Here is a 19,094-nt window from a genome sequence, read left to right as displayed (position 1 = left end):
TTTCTCAGCAATGTATAATATTTAATGTAGAGATTATACCCATATTTTGTTAGATTTATTTTTAGGTGTTTAATATCTCTTGATGTTATCATAAATGGTATCATACTAAATGTCACTTTTTTTTTAAGATTTTATTTGAGACAGCACAGTGATGGCGGGGGTGGGGGAAGGGCAGAGGAAGAGGGAGAAGCAGACTCCCCACTGAACAGGGAGCCTGACGTGAGGTCTCAATCTCAGGACCCTGAGATCATGACCTGAGCATAAGACAGATGCTTAACAGAACCCCTTAAATGTCACTTCTAACTATTTGTTTCTTATATAGAGAAATATATTTTTGTATATTGGCCATTTATCTAGAAAACTTGGTAAATTCATTTCTTCTAAGACTGTTGGCATATAGAAACATAATTTGCAAATTACATATTCTTTATTTCATATACATCTCTCACATAGTTTTGTGTCAATGTGTCAAGGTGCAAACTGTTTTCCAGAAGCTTCTATGTATGATGCCAAAAAAAAGTTGGTCCAGAGGTACTCGTGTGACATATGGAAGACAGAAGTAAAGCTGTAGCTGTTATTCACTGAAGGTTCATACGCTCAGATGTCAGACAGAATCTGACAGATGTGTAACAGAAATATTCTCAGTTTCTAGTTTGTCCTTGCATCTCTCTATCCCATGTCTAGGTTTTTTCCCCCCATTAACACTCGCAGACCCATAACTAGACTGCTGGCTACAGACCTACAGAAATAAGTAAACAGGCAACAGCTTCCCATAAGCTTCATGTGTTAATTCCCTGTTAAACCTTAAGCTTGTTAATTATAAAGGATAAACAACTTAAACCTCTAAGAACTTTGCAAAGAGCAAACAAACAATAAAAAATATTGTAAAGCATTCAGAAGAAATATTTTTAATGAAGAAAAGATATGAAATAAATTTCTACCTGATGATGGATTCCCTGAAAAAGGCTTGAGGTAGTATATAAAGAAATTGTTCTTTAAGATAATTATTTAAGGAAAAAATACTATAATTGAACCACAAACAATTTATATTTAAAAATTAAATGTTAACTTCTGGGGATATTAACAATACAGATTGCTTAATCATTTTTTTTATTTTAGCACTGTTCAATATGTGGTTTGCAAACAGATAAAATGTCACAAAAATTTAAAGCATAATATTAAAAAATTCTGTATGTAAAGTTTGAGATTAAGCACATCTATTCTAATTGAGATTAAACAAAAAAATCCAGTTCATTTTTTTAATATTTTAAAAACCCATCATTTTAAATGAAAGTATAAACATACGGATTGTTGAGAAACCCATACTTAAGCAGAAAAAATCAAGGCATTTTGAAAAGAATAAAACAATTATAAGCAATAATCATTGAATAGATGGTCTGAAGTTCTTAATTCTTTTAGCATGAATGTCTACATTAGACATGCCAAAACATTCAACCTTAGTTAGATAAAAGACCTAAGAAAGCTGCATCTTGTAGACACATTTAAGAAATCAAATCATGGAAATCTCAGTTGTATATACTTCAGTTTTTACTACAGTCACTCTCTTACCAACATATATCTATAGTCTTAGGAATAGGCAGCACAGCAAAGTTAATTTCCTGAATTACCATTATTTACTGGCCTATTGCTACCTGGTTTCTGAATTTCTCATTGACTTCCTCCAAATCAATTCCACGGTCTTCTGATCTGTTAGACATGCACAGAATCTGCTCTCCATCTGCTCAACACCACAAATGTTAAATTCTTACTTTAACCTAGCACCACCAGAGGTCTTTCATCTCTTGGGAAAACCTTTTCTGATCATTGAATTAAAATAGCTACCTTTGTCTGATTGCTCAGAATACCTCTTCATGGTATTCTTTATATGAAATTAAGATCTAAGGAACTTTTTAAAAAGGGTTAAAGTTGTTGAGATTCTTGCTTATTTCCTTGTTAAAAATTTTATGCTAGAGTAATAGTACAAACGACAAGATTTTTTCTTTCTTATTCCTCTGTATGAATCCAATCACAAATAACTCTTTCCGTGTCTTTAAGTAAGTGATTTAATCTCTCTGGACAAACTTTTTTCACATAAGATGAATGAAGCAGTTGAACTATGATTTTCTATATATTCATTTAATAGAAATCCTCCCTCTGATTTCAGAGGGAATTAATATAAAATTTAATGTTGCTCTTGCTCTTTTAGCAAACTTGTTTTCACCACAACATATTTCTTATAAAATAGAGTATTTGAAAAATATATCACTTGTTTTCTTTCTCAGACCTTTAGCTAACATTAGCTCAAACTACTTTTATTTTGCCCTTGAGATAGATTCACCTAAATAATATTTTCCTTGCTAACCTCAATAGCCTGACATACTATATTACTTTTTGAGTCACTGTCCTCCTTTTCATTTCCAATATTTTCTTAGTCATAACTTTAAGAAAAGGTTTTTATAAAGCCACATTGAATACTGCTAGCTCTTTGTTTTCTTTGGAAATTGTAAAGTGTTATAGTTCTATTACAGGGCTCTTACTCTCTGCCCCAGAGACTTGGCTTCCATCTGTATTCATTTTTTCCCCCTAGCTCAATTCTGAATTCTCTTTATTTAACATTGTGCGTGCCCAGTTTAAAAAAAAAATGCATGTGGTTAATTTCTTTTTATCTAATTCTGATACAGAGAGCCCTGATGTTTTTTCCTCACCAGTTAGCTATAAAATTATTAGCCGTACTGCGAGGCCAAATGATCTTGAGAAAAAGGAGTGGAAGGGAAGACAGAGTGGGTAGCTCCTCTGCCTTTAAGTGTCATTAAAACAAGTAGATGGCTCCACTTGTTTGCTAGAAGACAAAAACACAGCGTTCATGAGTTTTTTAGCACTAGAATTTTTTCTTAATTTAAAAAAGTAATATAAACTAAATTTTAATGAAAAAACAGTACTTAAGTGCATATTCTCTAAAAAGAAAATTATTCATTTCCTAAAAGATTACAGTCTAAGACTAACATATGCCAGAGAGATAATCATTGACATTTTATGTATAAGCACGTTCTTATAATATGGATTTAATTTTCCTCTAACGTCAACGTTCACAGGTGAAGAGTGTACACCCCACTATTGGCTTAAATAGACTGAACAATGGGAGAAAATCAAATCTAGAAATTAGAAATCTGAAAAAGTACAGTAGTAGCAGTGACAATCATGATAAAATAATAATAATGGTTCATATCTTTGAGTCCTGGATATGTGCATGGAACTAGCACTTTATGTGCACTGCTTTACTTTATCCTCACAAGAAAACTTAAGGATATAGGTTGTATCTTTATGTATATATTATAGATGAGAAAATGGAGGCTTGGAAGGGGTTTTGTACATTTTCAAGATCGTACAGATAATTAGTGGTGAAATTGGAATTCTATCAAAATCGTAGCACCAAAAAAAAAACAATCAATTCTCTGTCTTGGAAAAAAAGAAGAAAAAAAAAAAAAAGCTGTATCTTGAAAGGCAATGGCAGAAAGTATATAAACATAAAATTTTTTAAAAAGCTATAAATTTATACAAACAATAGGTAAAATTTAGAAAACTTGATTATTTTTTCATTTTTTTCACAAAATGATACTTATGAATGGATTTTACCAGACAATTAATGGGCTATTAAAGGTATAATGTTTAATGACATGTGAACATCTTGATTAAATGGAACTCTATAGTACCGCTATATAGGATATACAAGCGCCTTTACACCAACATGGAGGATTTGCTTGGTACCTCTCTTGTGTATCATTTCTGTGGTCTATGGAAAGCCTTGGCTAGGTTTACACTTAATGAATTTCTAGTTTCTAAAGTCTCTAATTCCCACACTTGCCATAAGACACACTTTTCTCCTCAGTGCCCCAATCCAATTTAGTTTCTATTCTGATTGAGTAGCCTAAAATAGATGGCAAAGGGAACATTAAAGTTGTAAATAAATGAATCCATTGAAAAATGAATAAAGAAAATGATGAAATGAGATCTTAATCAGAGCAAAAAAATGTGAAGAAAGAATGAACAATAGTATTTTTTAAAGCAAAGAACGGAGAAGCAAAACATTAAGCAAAACAGATGAAAACACTTTTAAAATAGCAAATAATATTTTAAAAATCCCATACAATGAAGGGATAAATTAAATGTCAGTAGTTTGGGGGTCTAGATTAAAGAGTATCTGAGAAATAAAATTAGAAAAGGACAAACGACCTGATCTTTCCTTTAATGGAGACAAGTCTTCTATAAAGGACAAAGAGGTGATGTCAACCTCGTAGTACCAGGTAGAGGTCTTCAGCCTATCCCCAGAGTTTGGGGAGAACATAAGAATAGGAGAGAGAATAAAAATCTTATTCTTGCAAAAACTAGAGTCTATCTACATCCAGTATGTTAGTAGAGTCTTCTTAATATTCATGAACAGAAATGGTATTAATTGTAAATTTAATCTCAGTATACAAGTAAAACCCAATTCTTGTTAGCCAATGGTCTCCTTTGAGGAACTTTGAGATACAAACATCTAATGCCATTTAAGTTGTCTAGGATTCTAACCACTGAGAGAGAATGTTTGTCGGGTATGATATGAGGTAGGGTGGTAGACAGGAAAAGAAATTGGCTAAAATATTGATAGGACCAGAGCCTGGAACAGAGATAACTAAACTGGATTCATATTCTACTTACTAATTTCTTCTAAAATGAGTTTACTTGCTTCTACATGCAGCTGTTGAATGCAACTATTAAAATCATGTAGCTTTTAATAAGTGGGATCTAGACATTGTGCTGGGAATATTTTTAGAATAAAGATTTCTTTTAAATGGATGATATAATGATCCTCTCATACAAAGACATTTATTGGAAAACATATATTAAAGAGGTAATTATTCTTATCTTTCTCCTCCTCCCCTCTCCTCCATTTTTCCCCATTGAATACTTAAAATTTATTTTAAATTAACATCTATTACCTCAATTCTCCCACTACGAGAAACTTTTCTAAAATAAGATTTGAGAAATATTTTAGAAAATGGAGGATAATAATTTACATAAAATTACAATTTTGCAGGATACTCAAAGTATTTGTCATTAAAAGGATTAGTTTATATCAAGGTTGTCTTCTCTTACCCTACACTTAGAATAAGGATCTTAATCTTAAACATTACATAAATAGGAGAGATTTAATTAAAACTTCAAGAAATGTGTTACTGTTAATTGAATTCTTGCTACAGTTACCTTTGCAAACCAATGTTAATGAAACTCCAGTTCAAAGTGGATGGGTTTGGGGAATTGAGATAGCTATTTATGTCCTTACCTGAGATGCCATGATACTCTTGTCAGTAAAATAGCCCAATTAGGAGAGTTCTCATTTATAGCTATTGATCAAGTTTACACCAACTGCTGGGATTTCTAAACAAAACGAATCAGAGGTTCAAAGGCCATAAAGCAAGGTCAGTGAGTGAGAAAGGGAAAAACTTCTCTGCGTTTTGAAAGCCTTTCACCTGAGGAGCAGAGAGTGGACTTGCTCCTACCTGAAGCCAGGTTCCGCTCCGCCCCTCACCTAGCTCGCTGTCCCTTCCCCCACTCGCTGAACCTCCCAGTTTTGTATCTCTCGTATGGTATTACCAAGCTATAAATTGCCCTAGAGCTTAGAGACAATCAGGTCAGCACCGCTCTCACAAGGGAAAAGCTTCTTACTTCCGAGCAGAATCGTTCAGGGGGAAGAAGAGGAAGGCGGGAGGGAACCCATGCTTTAGTCTTCACTGCGCTGGGGAGGGTGGAGAGAGATGGGGGAAGGGGCTGACAGGAACTGCATTCCCAACAGGGTCGCACTTGGCCCAAGTCTACAAACTTAGTGGTGGCTGCAGTGGAAACTCCCAGTGCACTCTCCACCGCCTGGCTGCCGCAGCTGCTGGGTGGAGTCGCGCTCCCCGGCCCCACCTATGGGACGGATCTTCCCCAGCATTGCTGGTCCACAGCACCCTTCACGAAAAGTCGGCTGGCATCCATCTAGCAAGACTCAGATTATTCTGCCCACCACTTCCACCCCAGAACCCCGACAGAATACTATGATTAGCCTCAGATAGCCCAGAGGACCCCCTCCCTGTGTCTCAGTTTGAGGATCCTTTCATATCCCCCTCCCTGCTCTGCTTTTGCAACTCTGCTGGGTCAAATGGCCAAAGACAAACTTCTGCCTCTCCTTCCCCGCTCCCACCTTTTCAAAAACCCACAGCCTGCGAGCCCACACACAACGGAACTCCTAGGGTGCTGTTGCAGTCTGGGCATGCTCAGTATCAGAGCAGGTTTTGATTGAAAGTTAAAAAAAAAAAAAAGAAAGAAAGAAAGAAAGGGGGGGAAAGCTTTGTATTATGCTGTCTCCTTCTCTTGTGCCTATGGCTTGCTGAACAGGTTTCAGGGCATCCCTGAGCCTACCCAAAGGGTTTATCAGATGCCCTTGATTCCGTCTCCTTGGGATCTGTCCCTCTCTTAGTTCACCCCCTCCCCCAGCCCTCCCGAATCTCCCTCTTCTGGTCCCTGTCCGCTATGGGGATGGAGAGACACTAACAGAACTGGGATGGGCGATGTTGGCTGAGCGGATCCACCTATTATTAGTGCGCCCGGATTGGCTCCTTGGAGCAGCGTACCCGAGGTGGAACCAATCAGGAGGTTGGGGCTGGGAGCTGATGGGCGGCCGCCTCCTCACTGGAGGGATTCCTGGAGAAGCTGCAGTGTGGGGATGCTCTAGACCGAGTACTGCCCTCGGTGTCTTTTCACCTCCTCTTTCTGCAGCGGCGGCGGCGGCGGCGGCGGCGGCAGCGGCTGTGGCAGCAGCACTTAGCAGCGGCAACTTGAGGCTGCACCCCGGGCCAGCCCCCCAGGGTGGTGCTCAACTGAGAGGGGGGCTCAGCGCCCCAAGGGGTGTGTGTAGGGTGGGGGTGGCCAGCTGGGACCAGCTGGTGACCCTGAGAAACCTCCCACACACCCACACCCACACACCCCTTTTGTGTTGCAGGCTGCCCCTCCAAGAGCAGAGGCAGCAAGAGGACGTGTGTGTCTTGCACAGGTCCACGCGGGGAGAGCAGTGGGGACGGAGACCGGCACCACCTTCTGGTCCTCCAGGTAAGACAGCGAGACTGGCAGCGTGGCCACCTCGGAGGTGCCCATTTGCTTGAATCCGTCCTCAAGATTTTACTCTCGGTACACTTGGGTTTCGGTGGTGGGAGGCTGCGACCTGGGGAGGGAGCCCCGGGTTGCCTATTGTGAGAAATACAATGAGCCACATGTACATCTCCTGGAAAAGCACTTTGCACAGCGCCCGTGATTTAGAGCCTGGAGTTGCTGTTGGGCATCCCCCATCTTCTTGCTCCCTCTTTCCTTCTCATTCTTTCTTCTCCGACCCCCACCCCCAGTCTCAATCTCTCACCTCCCCCACCCCTCGCTCAGTCTCTCTCGCGTCTTCACCCTCCTCCCATCCTAAGAAGGCACAGGGTTTCTTTCTCATCCTGGAGGGGATTGCCTTTTCTCAGAGGGAAGAGGGGGGTGGTGAAGAAAAGAGAAAGATTTCTTTTTGCACCCCGCCCCCCCGCCGGGGTGGGGAACCGAGGTAGAATACAACCTCCGCGAAAATTAGAGTACAGAAAGCAATTAAACTGAATAAAGGGAGTAGACAAGCCATCCAGCCCGGGCTGTCAGAGAGGGGAAGCATCAAGTTTGACTTGATCTCCTCCTTGCAAGAGGCTGTGCCTCTTACTTGATTCCTTCAAACTAAACGGAAATAAACCACTGATCTAACCCACTTTCAACTGCTTAATTGTTGTTGCTTTTAAGTGCTAACCATCTGATTTTTCCTGTGTCCATCTGTCCTGTGAGACTGATTTGGTATTGCCCATCAGTGGTAATGTCTGAACTTTCGGGTTTCTCATGTAAAGAAAAAAAAATTAAAAACAGATTATTACTTTCCTGAGGTTCTCTGGCATGGCCTTTTTGTTGGGGGGCAAAAAATGTAAAGTTTCAAAACATTTGTAAGTGACACCAGTGTTATCAAGAGGTTTGGAGTTCTACTTTGAGAAGGCTAATCTTCTAGTTAGTTTTGTATACATGTTGATTTTCACTTTATTGAATATTAACCCTTCGGTGACATAAAGCAACTGTTTCACTTTTCTGTTAAAGCTAATTTTGTGTATGAATTGCCACTTCATTCTACCTTTTCTCTATGTTTGCATTTTATTGCCTGGATATCAAATTCATGCCTTGCCTTATTTTCCTTTAATGAGAATATTTAATGGATGTAAGCATGGTTTTTATGCAATTTCAGTACTCCATTTGGAAGGCACATGGAAGCTCAGTTGGCCAAGAATCCTCTTGTACTGGAACAAAGTTTAGAAAGTAATGGTAGGAAGATAGCCTCAAATTTTAAAAATCTTAAAAGGAAAATTGTTTTTGTTCTCGTGTCTTATTATAAGAAAGAGAAGGATATCAAAACAACTATGTTCCCTGGCTGCCGGCCGGCACAATAGGTCAAGTGAAAGGTACTTGTTGGACAGAGCCTTAACAGCAGCTTCAGCATCTAATTCCATCATCAGTGATACAAGCTTTCCTTTCCTGTTATTCATCAGAGATGGCTAAGTGATTATTGTCAGATGGGAGGAGGTAGAGAGAAGTGCCTAGTTGAATGTAATGGGAAAGCATTCCAAGTGGGTCCTACATGAGCAGAGAGAAGCCAGCAGATGTTAGTGTCCAGATGAATCCTTTCCTTTGATTTATCAGGGGAAATGCCAAGTCTTACATTTTTTTCTTTGTGCACACTTGGGGTAAGAAAAGGCAATCTTCTCTCTAACTCTGTCTGCTCTTCCACACTAATTTACGTACCCCAGAAAGTATTTTTTTCAGCACATATCTTTAGTGTATAAGTTTATACACTGACTTAGAGAAGAGCTGGTTTCATTTACCATCAATGTAATGCATATTTTCTAAACCCATTTTCCATTTGAGGCACTTATCTTTCCTATCTAAGTAGAATTACCTAGAGTCACAAAAACAAGATCTTCTGTCTAGGGCTTTGACACTTAAATGCCTTTTTTTTAATTTTTAATGTAGTATCTCTGTTGAAAGCTAACTAATTTTTAGAGGTGCCACCTTTTGGATACAAGGACCAAAGGGCAATCGCTTAATTGCTTCATGAGTATACAACGGAATTAACAAGTTTAGACGTGAAAAGATGTACAAAAAGGAAACCCAATTTCTTCCCATGTGAGCAAATTAAGATTTTGTTTGCTTATTTCTCTACCGTCTTAGGAGAGGTAAAAGTTTGGGCTTGATTTGTGACATTTATTTTCATGTCTCTTTACAAATATTAATTATAGCAAGGACATGTGAGAGAGATGCATATAAGTATTTAGTTTTTCACATACTTCGGAAAAATGAAGCCTTTATATTCTAGAAGTCAGAACTAATTCCAATATACAGTAAGTGGGTTGAGAGAGACTTGAAATGATACACTGTAGGAAATTATTTCCCTGTCATCCCACAAAATGTTGCAGTGTGATAATTTCATACAATCTTCATATTTTCTCCTTTAAAAAGAATATCTTAGCAAATCTTATTAATGTTTCAGAGCAAATATGGTAATTAGACTTTAACATATTTTTATCAGAACTAAAGTCTGCTCCTATACAGAGGAAATCCTAAACTGTTAATTCCATAAAATACCACACAATAGAGAGTTGTTACAGAGTGGTTCAAAGCTTCATTTCCTAACAGAGAATATTATTCTATTTGGTCAAATGATCAGATAGTTCTAATCAAGAAATATGAAAATGGATAACATGGTATTTACATGATAAGATTTGCATATTAGGCTTGGTGCTAACTGAAAGTAAAACTAGAATATAGTAGCTTGTTTTAATTATATTTGCAAAATGAAATAGAAGATTAATAAATGCAGAATGTGTTAGAAATCTGAAAGTTAATTTGAACTTCCCGTTAGCCTAAAGACACCATGGACATGATATCAATTCATCTCTTTCGAGGTCATTTTATTAAATCGATTTAGAGAAATTCCCCGAACAGGTTTTGAGAAACATCTAATCTTAAAGAACTCAACTTAAGACAGACAATTCTATGAGCCTGAAATACTTATGTCTCTTATGATTTCCAGTTTGTGCAACAGTCGGGAAGAGATATCATTAAAGCCAAATTGGAACATAACATTTCTTTTTCTAATGGTAGTGATTAGATGATTTGGGGGAGGGAAAGCAGAAATAAAACTGTTTGATTACATAATGGAACAAATTTGGTCTGTTACTACAAAAAACTAAGACCAAAGTTTGACTTTCTGCCATAGAATAATGTAGGTGTGGGTCTTGCAAGTGTTTTTGCTAAATAATAATGCTTTCTAAAATTAAATATCTGATCTACTTGTGGACTTTTAAAATTTTTAAATGATTTGTTTGTCATAAATCCATCTGTATCAAAAGTTTAATGTATAAGAGATGCTTTTTAGCTGAATTTGTTCTCCATTGAAATTGACCAAAGCTATTGAAACAGGAATAAAGTATATGGCGTCTAACTACATAAATATTTATCATTTAGGGACGTATGTATGCATATATATATGTGTGTGTGTGTGTGTGTGTGTGTGTGTGTACATTTTTAAATTACATAACATTTTCTAAAAGGATTAGAGATTAATGGAAAGTATCAAATAATCTGCTGAAGCTAGGGAGTACTCCTGTAAAAAGTACCAAAGAAAAATAACTGTCTTGGGGATGCTTTTAATAGTTCTTTGGTTGAAAGCCTAGGAATACCCAGAGGCAAAATTAACAGGGGGTCTAGATCTTTCCCTTTATATAGCTCTTCCATGGCTTTGGCAAAAAGTTATTTTTATATGAATCTTGTATTAAGAAAAAATTCTCAGTACAAGAAGATGCACTTCTATATACAGGTAACAAGCTGAAGTCATATTTTCACATGATTTGGACATAATGGAGGGATAAACTTTTTGTTTTTCTAAGGCTCCTATCAGGTGTTTCTTTGAACATTTGCATAAAGGTAAATTTGTTCCCAATCTTTTACATAATTGAATGACATGGTTATCATTCCTTTTTAGGTAAGGGGGTGTGGATTGATATCTTTAATAATTACTCTAGGTATGATCAATATTTTTTGTAGTATTTTTGAAAACTTGATTTAAACCTCTCCATTAAGTATGGGCATTTTTTTAAAGCAGGGATTTAATTTCTCCAGATAGAAGAAGACAGTATTTTTCCTTTAGCTTCTCTGTCATTTTAAGAGTTCTTGAAGAACTATTTTATATGGACTATAAGAAACTATGGCAGCAGGGCATATGAACGTCAGTCTACTCATGTGTTAGTAATAGGAAAATAAACTTATTTTAAATTATATTGCAAATATATTCATGCTATCTATTGTAAGTAAGAAAACATGCCGCCCTTTCTTGTATCTATGAATAAAACTTCAACCTTTACTGTTTTATTTAAACAAAACTATTATTTTAGTGTATACAATGCGAAATATGCTATGTTGTCAAGAGAGTAAGCTATTTGTGTAGTTTTAAATAAAATTATAGAGGTCCTTTTGCAAAGAAGCCTCCTTTTAAAATATCTGTTTCCTTAATTTAAAAGCAATATTTAAGAGAGTTCTAAAACAAATTAAAGCCCAATTTGGAATAAAAATAACACATTTATAATAGTATTAGAAATGAATTTTCTGCCACATCTTTAAAAAATGCAAAGCAGATTTAAAAAATTATTTCTCTAATTTCTCTAATTTTTATATTTAGTTTAATTATAAATTCTAGTTGTGTAGAACTAGTTCTTATTCTCTCTGGGTTTCCTTTGTCTCTACAGTGCTCAGTGCTTGGAAGTTTATGTGGCATGCTGGTTTCCATAATTTACCAGTAATGTAAATGAGGGGAGGTCACAGTTCATCTTTTTGGTTACTGCTATTGTAGAGATACAGAAAAAAATAATGGTCATTCCTGTATTGGTCTCACATGTAGTATGTTGAACCTACTAATTAGACACATAGGGAGTAATTTTGTTAAAGAGGAGCTCTGGAAAATTGTAAAGCAGATGAAGATAATAAATGCCCTTTATTTCTTAGCTGTTTGTACAAAATGGGAGCTGGAAAATTTCCATGCAAAATGAGAATGGCCTTTTTCAGCTAGTGTAAAAATCTGGTGAAACTATTTGGTTAAGGTATAATTTCCTAACAGTCACGTAAGACAACATTTCATCACGCATACCAGATAACAACTGAGCACAGAATAATCCCAAATACTGTGGGTAAGATATATGGCTAAGTGCCTCAGTCAGGAATTAATTTTTGGTTGAAATATCTAATTAATCAAATCCAGACATTGTACTGAAACTTGGGTCTTACCTTATCCCAGTGAACCTATTTCTCTGTGAAATGTAGCTTTGTTTTTAATTCTAAACAGTGTAGAACTCATATAATTATTATATTTTGCCAAAGAATATTATGAGTAAAAGGAGTTGTATGTTTTTCCTAAATAATTCAACTAGTTACCCAAGGATAAAATGCACATAGGCACTTAAACACAAATAGAATCACAGAGTTACTTAAATATCGAACATTTTTATACTACAATTGCTTAAATAAGACACACTATTTCTTGTCCTTCTCCTACATCCTCCCTGACTGCAACCATCTTTTCAGTCACATGGGAATTGAGGTGAAAGGTAGGCAAGACCACCTTGCACCTCTGATGAGAATTCCCCCTGGGGTGTGGCCTCCAGGGGGCAGTCTCTTGTTTTTATCTGAGGTCCATTTCCTCTCTGGGCCAGCCTTGTGGCCCAGACTTCACTTGAGCTTGGAAGCGGGTAATTGGATTTACTAATTGCTACTGAGAGATTTGTGGGCATATTTTCATCAACATGAGGCAAAAACACATGGAATACTCAGAGAAAACATACACAGCTATACCAAAATTAGTACTAACACTTTTAAAATGTGATGTTGATCTTCTATGTTTTACGATAACGTATAAAAGAGCTTTTATTCCATGTAATTTCTTTTCATGACTCACAAATGATCCAAGCAAATGGTGAGATTGTTAAACCATGAATCGGTGTAACTTTTTATACTTATTAACACAGTGGATAAAGCTGAATTTTTTGTTAAAAAGAATTTCAGAGAACTTGGATAGGCTTTAGTACTTCTGAAATACATACTTGTGTCTTGTTCTGGAGCCCTTAAGCATTTACGTAACTCATCCTTATCATCACAGATAATTGAGAATTGGTTTGCTTTTCTGTGGAACTTCTAGATATTATTGTAAAACACCACCTAAGATTGCTTTTAGGATGGATTATTAATAATTTATTTTCTGACATAATTTTATGTGAACGTTACTATAAATATAAACAGCAGTATAGCATCACAGCAGCAGGCTGGACTCACAAAAATGTCCATTTAGAATTGTGTGCGCTCTGCTTGAGGAGAAAGAGCCAATTGAGTGTATTTTTTTCTTTATGATGTACTGTACCCCAGTATTCTAGCAATGTAAACAGTGGATAGGACCTTGGTCACCACCTGTAAAATATGGACACTGCTTACTTGAGAAAAAAAATCAATTTTTTTTTTAGACAAATAATGACTTTTGAGACAAGGACAAGTGGTATAACACAGGAGAAGAAGGCCTAGCTGAGCTTCTCTAGCCATCAGGCTTTGAGTTAGCAGGATTATTAAGAACAGTTGACACAATTTCTCATGAGAAAGACAAGGTAGCAAAGCATTGAATCCGTTTCTGACTTAGATTCTCTGCCAGATCCTGGTTTACAAGGCTGGCTTTCTGCCTAATCCCCAGCATTTTCATCAGATTTGAGGAATGAATAAAGTGAACCATTGGGCATTACAGCATGTTTCTAGAGCACCAGAATCTCTTCTATAAATAGAATAACATCACCATCCTATTTTAACCAGAGTCCAAACTCCAAGGCCACAGTTTTTATATTTAAATATATATGAATCAGACCACTCTATGCCTAGAAATGCTTGAGTTTTATCTGTCTGGGTGCAGGAAATTCTCATGTTAAAAGCTTAGTTAATAACATGATAGTACATGTATCTATTTTTAGTTTTTTATTTAAAATTATAATGTTAAATTTAAAAAACCAAGCAACCACCTTGAGATACATCTAATAATTCAAGAAAGTGACTTGTCAACAAAAAGCCAACACACTCCTAAATTGACCAAAACTGATCTTCTTTTAAATTGTGAAAACATAAAGACAAAAAGTACTTGATAGGCAAGTTTCCAATTTTTTTAAAACGAGATTCGTAGGTACTTCCCAACACTTATAAATACCACAAAATGAATATTGATGACCGTGGAGAGCCAACTCCTTTAGGAAAGAGTAGACAGGTTCTGTTATGGCTTTGAGAATCTGTTTCATCCTTTATATATTGAACACATAGTGACAGTTTTATTTCTCTTGACTTCTGGACCTTTGGACTCATATGCCTTGAAGCATATTACTACTCCCTTCTGGCATGGAAGAGATTTGCTCAGCTCTCCGGCTAAGAGTAATCTTGTAACGCCCTTGCCTTTCCTTACATTTTCTTCCTTCTTCACCTCTTCCCTTCCGACCCTCTCCTTATTTTTCCTTCTTTCCTTTTTCTGTCTTAATGAATTATTTTCCTATAGAACTGGGAGCTTAGTACTCTAGGGCCCATACTAATCTCTACCAGCTGGATTTATTTTTTTGTCAACAAGCAAGAAATTTATTTCTTAATTTGTATACATTTTAGGTTAGCTTCACAAAACAGCTGTATATATAAATAAGGGAGCAGCCTCTTCATTTGTTTATGGAATGTGCCATGATTTGAATGTTTTTAAGGTCTTACAGGTAAAGTCTAGCCTATTGGTAATTTCTAGACCAAATTTGATTACAGAGAGATAGAACAATAATGTTTGAAAGTCCCAACAAATGGCATATCCTATTAGGTACTTTTCCCCCCTACTTTGTTCTTCTAATGACAACAGTTAAATCACTGTTTTCATGACAGTTAATATAGCACTGTATTTTTAAGAATTGCATTGCTTTACTTGATTTTGATGATGAAGAGATTCTCCATTTTACAGACGTGATAAAGGAGACTAAGGAATTAAGTTACCTGCTTGCAGGTTACACACTTAGGAAGCCTTTTATAATTTTCACCTACTGAATCATACTGCCTCAGCATTTAATTAAGAAAAAAAAGTACGTTTTCACATTTTCTCACTATATATGAAGTAGTTTGCTATTTCCTATCAAAATTAGAAACAAACATCTGTGGTCCATATATACAGTGGAATACTACTCAGCCACCAGAAAGGGTGAATACCCAACTTTTACATCAACATGGATGGGACTGGAGGAGATTATGCTAAGTGAAATAAGTCAAGCAGAGAAAGTCAATTATCATATGGTTTCACTTATTTGTGGAACATAAGAAATAGCATGGAGGACATTAGGAGAAGGAAGGGAAAAATTTAAGCAGGGAAATCGGAGGAGAAGACAAACCACGGGAGACTATGGACTCCAAGAAACAAACTAAGGGTTTTAGAGGGGAGGGGGGTGACGGGATGGGTTAGCCCAGTAATGGGTATTAAGGAGGGCACATATTGCATGGAGCACTGGGTGTAATATGCAAACAATGAATCATGGAACACTATATCAAAAACTAATCATGTACTGTAGGGTGACTAACATAACATAATAAAATAAAGTTTAAAAAAAAGAAAAGATAGGGAAATTTTAATATACTGTCATTATTCTTGTGACCCTAACTTTGAAATAAATTGTATTTGTATTTTAAAATTATTCAAAGGACAGTTTCTAAAATGTAAGAGAAGTCACTAAGCTTGAGTCACTAGGCTCGGTTGGCCCTTAGTCATTGCTATATCACTGCAATTTGAAATGTAATCACACTTGTTTCCTTATTTGTGAACTACAGAGTCCTAGGCTACCTCCTAAGTGCACAGAGATGTGATTGAGATAATGAGTATTGTAGCTTTACCCCAAGTTCTCCATCTTTGTCTCTCATTATGTTCCTCATTTGCACTCACACACGCAACTTGTTACCGCTTCCTGAACCTAATACTAATGGAAGTTGTTCAATCTATCGATGCTTTTCTCTTCTATTTCAAGACAGAGAATGCTAAGCAAGGAACATATCCAAGCCCAATTATTATTCAGTCTTAATGTGAAGCCCATCAGTTGGCAATTCTTAGTGTGAAGAAATAAACACAGTTGGGAGTGATTGCCAAGAGCCATACACGTTGTGATGTGGACTAACTTGATTGACTCTCTAGCTTATCTGATACAAGGAAACAGGAGTTTTAATTGGGAAAGGCCTATTGAAAGAATGCAAGATTAATTAGAGCATAGGAGAGGTATTTATGGGGATTATTGGACAAACACAAGCTAATCATATTCTTGTGTTCTTCCTGCATGTCAGGCACTTTTCTGTGTACTTTCTATGTTCCACTCCATTTAATATTTCCAATAATCTTAAGAGGTTGGTACTAATTTGTAATTTTTTAGATGAGAAAATTGTGGGGAGAAAAGTAACTTGTCAGGGTCCTATGACTATTACGTAGTAGGATATCGATTGAAACCCAAGCATTCTATTTATAGAACCAGTACTCAACCATAAGCAATCATATTATCATTAAGCTCCTCAGCGGAAGAAGGGGAGCAAATGGTGACCAAGAATTAGAGGTGTCTAAAAAAGATTGAAGAGACACAGGCAAACTTTATCCACTTCATAGTTTGAGTCAATATGACCATCATGGTGATGTGATAAAAGCATGAAACTTAAGAGTCTTATAGACCGGGGTACAAATACCTACTCTGTCATGGTGAGCTTCAGTAAAATATTTCACTGCTAGAGGGTTCGCTTCACCAGGAAGAGAAATGTAATAATGTTTGCAAATTGTCTTATACTTTGTTAGCGGGTGCCGATCTGACTGACCACCCTTGTCACCCATTTTTATTAGAAACTATTTCACTTGCAAAATGTCCACCTAACTAAAAATGATTTAAGAAAGAAAAGGGATTTTAGAGCTCGTGTTACCACAAAGTTCAAGAGTATTTTGGATTTAGTCTTGGCAGGAAATGGGAAATCAGGGCGCCTGGGTGGCTCAGTTGGTTAATCGACTGCCTTTGGCTCAGGTCATGATCCTGGAGTCCTGGGATCGAGTCCCGCATCGGGCTCCCTGCTCTGCGGGAAGCCTGCTTCTCCCTCGGCTTGTGTTCCCTCTCTTGCTGTCTCTCTCTCTCTGTCAAATAAATAAATAAAATCTAAAAAAAAATTTAAAAAATAAATTTAAAAAATTAAAAAAACGGAAATGGGAAATCAAACCGTATGATCCCCTACTCCCTCCCCGCCTCTTATCTTGGATCTATTTTCCTCTGCCATCACTTTATTTAGACTCAGGCTCTTTGTTTACAGTGGTCGGAATGCACCAAGTGACTATAGGGTTATGTAAGAAATTTTGATGTAAAGAAAACATCTTTTTTGTCAAAAAATTCCAGGATAAGTTTGATGGGAACAACTTGGGTCACTTGCCCTGAACCCATGAAATAGGATATTTATCTAAGCTGAGCATTGTGCCATCCCTGGATATAAAAGTTGGACATAGCATTACTTAACTAAATGAAAGAGTTTTGCTGTTACAAGAAGGAAAATGACTAGATTTAGGGCAGGCAAAAGCAGCAAACATCCAGTTCATAAGGTATAGGCACTGACCCTGAGAAAGGATGCCAGCTGGCCTTAATGCTGGAGCAGGCTCCTGGAGAGGCCCTGTTGTTCCAGCCACTAACCCCTCAGTTGGTGGGTCATGGGAAGATCCAGGAAATTCAAGGAAAAGGTCCATAGTAGTTGAGGTTGTGGAGAGTAGTGGTACTCAGAGGCTTGAAGCAATGACCATTTACCAACAAATATGGAAATACTCAATAATTTGACAACAGGTATGACTAAATCTGTGTGGAAAGACAATATCAGAGGCTGAGGGCTAAGTTGAGTGTCATCTAATTTTGGGAGTCTTTACTGTCTTTCTTTCTCTTTTTTAATATAGTAGCAGGTACTTCTAGAACTTGAGGATTCTTAAATTCTGAGCTCAGTAGAGCTCAGAACAGCCAACTGAAGATATGTACTGGGCCAGCTCTGCATAGGTCAATACTTCAAATTTTTGTTGTGTGTGTATGTGGGGGGGGGGTACTTCAAATCTATAACTACCCTATTGTCCTAACCACCTACGTATTGCTACAGATACAACAGAATGCATTTGCACAAAATTAGGATACATTTTCTCCTTGCTGTACCCCGAAATGAAAAGGAATTATTTAGGAATAATGTGTGTTTCTTCAGGAAGTACCAACATGTTTTTATTACATGCTAGGCACTGTTCTGGATGCTGGGAATCCAGAAGCAAATACATCAGACAAGCTCTGTGCTTTTTAAGGCAGCTTGCATTCTAGGGATTGATCCAGACAATGAAAACCAACATCAGTAACAACAAAACACAACTAAGAGGGTTTCAAAAAGTGAGAAATGCTATAAAATAATAAAATAAGACAGATGAATAAATAAGGCAACATTGGGGACTCTGGTCAACTAAAACTATGTAAGTTGAGGCATAAAAGGAGAAGGGGCCAGCTACGTAAAAATTCCAGGAAGAGCACTGTGGGCAGAGGAAACCGGGTGCAGAAGCTCTGTAAAGGGAATGAGTTTGGCCTGCTCATGGAAGACAGAGAAAGCAAATATAGCTGAAGTGTAAAGATACTAGTTTCATGAGTAGAACCATGATTTAATATTTTAATTAAAATAATCTTTAAACCTGATTAAGGAAATTTTCAAAACAGTATGATCGTACATAACCTCAAAATCATTTAAATATATGTGGTATCTCTTATCTGTGTAATACATTTCCAGTCTGTGTTCATAGGCTTACATTTTTTAAAAAAGATTTTATTTACTTATTTGACAGAGAGTAAGAGAGTACAAGCAGGGGGAGCAGTAGAGGGAGAGGGAGAAGGAGGCTCCCCGCTGAGCAGGGA

General features: G+C 36.9%; 1 protein-coding gene across 5 annotated transcripts in view; it reads left to right on the top strand.

The window, feature by feature from the left end:
- Nucleotides 1-6,715: 6,715 nt before the first annotated feature.
- Nucleotides 6,716-19,094, top strand: part of SYT1 (synaptotagmin 1) — a 522,143-nt gene continuing 509,764 nt past the window's right edge. For 4 of the 5 annotated variants that reach the window (XM_025881316.2, XM_073900613.1, XM_073900611.1 and 1 more), the window contains exon 1: nt 6,717-7,125. The gene's annotated coding sequence lies outside the window, so the exon portion shown is untranslated. Of the gene's footprint in view, nt 7,126-19,094 lie in introns of all 5 variants that reach the window. The other variant, XM_025881317.2, reaches the window with a different exon arrangement.

This window comes from Callorhinus ursinus, unplaced genomic scaffold (assembly GCF_003265705.2).
Source record: "Callorhinus ursinus isolate GAN/ISIS: 27379988/994484 unplaced genomic scaffold, GSC_fseal_2.0 scaffold14, whole genome shotgun sequence".
NCBI classification, from domain to species: domain Eukaryota; kingdom Metazoa; phylum Chordata; class Mammalia; order Carnivora; family Otariidae; genus Callorhinus; species Callorhinus ursinus.
The sequence above is the reverse complement of the archived record's forward strand: the minus strand, read 5'-3'. Positions and strand labels throughout refer to the sequence as shown.